General features: G+C 41.2%; 1 pseudogene; it reads right to left on the minus strand.

Annotated features, from left to right (window-relative positions):
* Positions 1-2,505: 2,505 nt before the first annotated feature.
* Positions 2,506-2,765, minus strand: LOC125174464 (dynein light chain 1, cytoplasmic-like; annotated as a pseudogene).
* Between the last annotated feature and the right edge of the window lie 1,735 nt (positions 2,766-4,500).

Here is a 4,500-nt window from a genome sequence, read left to right on the forward strand (position 1 = left end):
CCTTGCCGTTCCAATAAAGATTCGCCTAGTAAAGACAGGGAGTAGGAACTTCACTTTTCAGCTGTCACTCTATTGAAATACCATGTTGCACAAGCAATGCATCTTTAGTCTCTCGACTGGGCTCTACCAAGGACCATCCCACCTTGACCTACTTTTTACCTAGACAGTTTGGAGGAAACCTGTCCCCAGCATTTACAGACAGATTCCTGGGATCGGCACCGAATTGGCTTACACAAAGATTCTAAATTGACAGTTTTCGTATGCTCTGAAGGAGATTTCTTACCCATATATCATTAGGTTAAAATCTTCAATACTATCGCTAAGCCAAAATCAAAGATTTTTGTTTTTCTGTAGAAAATTTTACCAAAGCTAGCTCCCTCCCATCTTATCCCACTTAAAGACAGATTGTCATTACTAGTTCATTGGTTTCTGTAGTTTTAGGTTTGGTTTCTCGGCAAAAGAAAAACATATGCAGGGCTATAAAAAATATCACGTGCAATTCTGGACTTTTTTAACTCTAAGATTTAGTTAAGTTGGAAATGGAAAGCACTGGACATGGTTTTGTTTAGAAGAACTCAGCATAATAAGCAGTTGGATTAAACCCCATTTAAGAACGAACCACAAGCTACAAATGAGCTGCTGAACTTCACAGACAGGATCTGAGAAGAGAGACTCAGAGTCCTTTTGGAGTCTGAAGCATCCTCATAACTTCCTGCCATCCTCAAAGAAAAAAGGTGAAGAACAGGGTTTAACTGCATAAATGAAATTTAATTCAGGAAGATGCTGCTGTATTATTACTGACACTAACAGGCACACACAGAGAGGGAAAGAAAGTAAACAAAAATGAATGTCCCCACACTAACTTCAGGGTAATACAACAGCAAAATGCTAGGCTAGCTGTTGAAAGTCATGTGCTATTGTTGGTATTTCCTTTACAAAGGTCTAGCAACTTCCTGAAATACAACTTTTTTCCAAATTAGATCTAGAGGAGAAAGCACTAGAATCCTCAAGTCTTCAGCATAAAAGTAACTGAGTCACACATTCGTTGGCCGCTGCAGACATCAGCAAGATGTCTTTTATGAATACTAATTGACTGATAGCTTCTTAACAATGCAACAACAAGGGATTTGAGGCTTTTAAAATAAGATGTTGCCTTGCCATTCAGACAGTAAATCTGACAGAAAGCAAATAAAATTCCCAGCAAATGCAGTAGGCTTACAGACTACCAAGTGTATTAGCGAGTGACAAGGAAGCCTTTGAGGGCCCAGTGGCTCACCTTTAAACAACACTAAAACAACAGGACATAGACACACCCTTTAAAATTCTGTTCTCCACTACATCTCATGTTTCATCCAACACTGGGTCTCAGTCCCTTCCCGCAAAAAAACAGTGTGGTTTGAAGGACAGAATGATGCCCTGTGCTACAAATTTACATGTTTTAACCCCTCAATCTAATTTTGAAAGACAACTGACAAGGATGATAGTAGGGTTGGGGTAGGTCTTTAAGGCTGGAAATGGGTATATGTCCTCCTTTCTTTTTTTTTTTTTTTTTGTATATGCAGCCTATTGCAATGTTCTCCCTCCCTTAAGGTAGCAACGATTCTGTGCAAATTATAAGAACAACTTTGCAAGCCTGATTAAAAGGCATATCAATTTCTAGGCATGGGTTTTATTTTTCAATCGCATTTTCCTCTGTGAAAACCTTTATTAGATTCTTAGCTCTAAGTGTGTTCTGACCATGTAATTTAACAGAATGCTGCACTTCCATAAGCCTATTTTCATCACGCAGTCGATTGTTCATCATGAATATAAATATAATCCATAGGCTCCAACAAAATGTGCCATGCTCTCAGGACTACCTTAAAATAAAAGTTGGGTACATTGTCACTGAGAATGACACAGCCACATTACCTGTATTTCAAATTGTACTGATTAAGCTTTTCATACACCCAACCCATTCGACAGAGATAATTAGATAGCATAGGAAGCTCTAGCATTATAAAATCAAAGAACTTAAGTCTCATTGTAAGCTCTAAGTGCCAGTCAGGCTCCTGTCTCTAATGTTTATAGGGCATGACTGCCACCTACTGGCAGACTTTAGACATTGCAACATCTAACTGAGTCCCACCGACTTCATCTTTACAACCTAACCAAGGCAGGGCTTTCCCCCAGAGCCGAAATGCACCAGTTTCCGTTGGTTTGTTTTGCTTCTGCCAAGAGATTTTTTTTTGAAAGGAATGGATTTTGAGGAGAAAAAACAAGGATCAGAAAGGTATGGAATAGAAAATAAATACAAAAGCAAGCTGTTTCGCTGTTCTATAGCCACAATAATCCGTACAGAAAATGCCCTGTACAAAATACAATAAAGGTCCAAAGATTGAGCCATTCCCATAGGCAAGGCCGAAGACATCAGTGCTTGAAATTTAGGCTTTTAGTCCTTGTTTTGGGACGGATCACTGGGTTTGTGGACAAACCCCTGGGCATAGTCCATGCCTTTAACTAGATTTAAACAGAACAAATGGCCACCTGGCCCAGGTAAAAGTAGATGAAGTGTTTGGTTTCATGTGTCACAGAACTACTTAAGTTCCTCCCCACAATGCAGTAACAGGTGGGTTTGTACTCTCATCAAACTCCTTCATAAGGGCCGCAACAGCCTTCTCTATGTTCTATTTCTCCAACACCTGAGTAGTACGCTCTGCCAGGTCCTGTTGCATTTTCTGGGGCATACGGGCATTTTTTTTTATCACATCTTTTTGGTGACACATGGTTGCCATGGGTGGGACTGGCCAACTGCAACGGTCTCCTGGGGGAGGGGCTGGCGATTCTCAGCCCCGGCAGGAGTGGCCATCCCTGTTGAAGCCTTGGCCCATCTCTGAAATGCACCAGTTTTGTTAGGTATACAGCTTGCCTCACTAGGTAGTATGGTTGCTGACTTGCAGCTGGACAACATCACAAAGAGCCCACGTTGCATTATGCCCTGTCGTCCACAATGTTGTTTTATCTCAAGGCTAGTTCCTTTTAGAGCTTTAGGATGCTTCCAGTAGAAATCTGGGCCACATGGCATGCTATTCACATTCAGTGGGAGAGAGAGAATGGTTCTCAGAAGGATCCTAGGAGGGAGAGAAGGATTTTTCCCATAAAGCTCTGAAAAACCATTTCTCTTGGCTCATTGGTTGAAATACTGACACATGTCCATTCTTTTTTTTTTTTTTAACGTTTATTTATTTTTGAGACAGAGAGAGACAGAGCATGAACGGGGGAGGGTCAGAGAGAGGGAGACACAGAATCTGAAACAGGCTCCAGGCTCTGAGCTGTCAGCACAGAGCCCGACGCGGGGCTCGAACTCATGGACTGCGAGATCATGACCTGAGCCAAAGTCAGCCACTTAACCGACTGAGCCACCCAGGCGCCCCCACATGTCCATTCTTAAACTGGCTGACTCCAAGATTAATCTGATTGGTTTAAAGTCTTAATCATGATCCTTCCCTGGAGCAAAATGGAGTCAGATTCCTCTGAATCCCATGGGCTATATGAAGGAGGAAAGTAGACCTACACAAAGTCCATGTTTATTAGAAAAAATAAAGTAGAGAATGGAGGTGAGGCAGGCAGCTAATAAGCACATGGATATATAGTGGTCCTGTCTGTGAACATATATATCAGTATGCTGAATTGTTCTTGATTTAAAAAAAAAAAAAGAATCCTTGAAATATTTTTTTTTAAAGAGACATTTTTCTGGCAGTCCACATACAAAGAATCCAATATGCTTCAACAGAAATGTTACATGTTTAGGTTTATTATGACATAAAACTTCTGTATACTTTCAAATGGTTTTTAATGTTTATTTATATTTGGGGGGAGGGAGAACAAGTGGGGGAGGGGCAGAAAGGGAAGGAGACACAGAATCCAAAGCAGGCACCAGGCTCTGAGCTGTCAGCACAGAGACTGATAGGGGGCTTGAGCCCACGAGCTGTGAGATCATGACCGGAGCCGAAGTCAGATGCCCAACCAACTGAGCCACCCAGGCACCCCAAAAACTCCTATATACTTTCAGAGCATGATACAGTTCAGGCAACAAGAACACAGCTAAGTGTTGGATCTTAGTTGGATCTTAGTTTCCCTACCTATTAAATAAAAGATGAACTAGATAAGTTCAAAGGTTTCTCCCCAGCTATGTCATTCTGTGTGTTTTAATCTATATCCACTGATATGACCAAGTGAATATACTTAACAATGTGCATGTTTTTATTCATCATTCAAGTAAGTATTGACCTCTTGGTATGGACTCTACGTGGTACAGAACTGACAAGACTCACACAAAGGTGAAGCAAGTTCTTGCTTTCCAGAACCTTCAGTGGGGAGAAAAGGCAGATATAAGAAAATATTAGAAGACACAGCAACAAACAGTAGCAAAGCAACCACAGAATGGAACAAAGGAGGAGTATCCTAAGCAGGAATAGTGAGGTGAGGGGAAGATTAGATTCAAGCCCCACCTAGGAGAAC

Source organism: Prionailurus viverrinus, chromosome C2, assembly GCF_022837055.1.
Source record: "Prionailurus viverrinus isolate Anna chromosome C2, UM_Priviv_1.0, whole genome shotgun sequence".
Classification (NCBI taxonomy): Eukaryota; Metazoa; Chordata; class Mammalia; order Carnivora; family Felidae; genus Prionailurus; species Prionailurus viverrinus.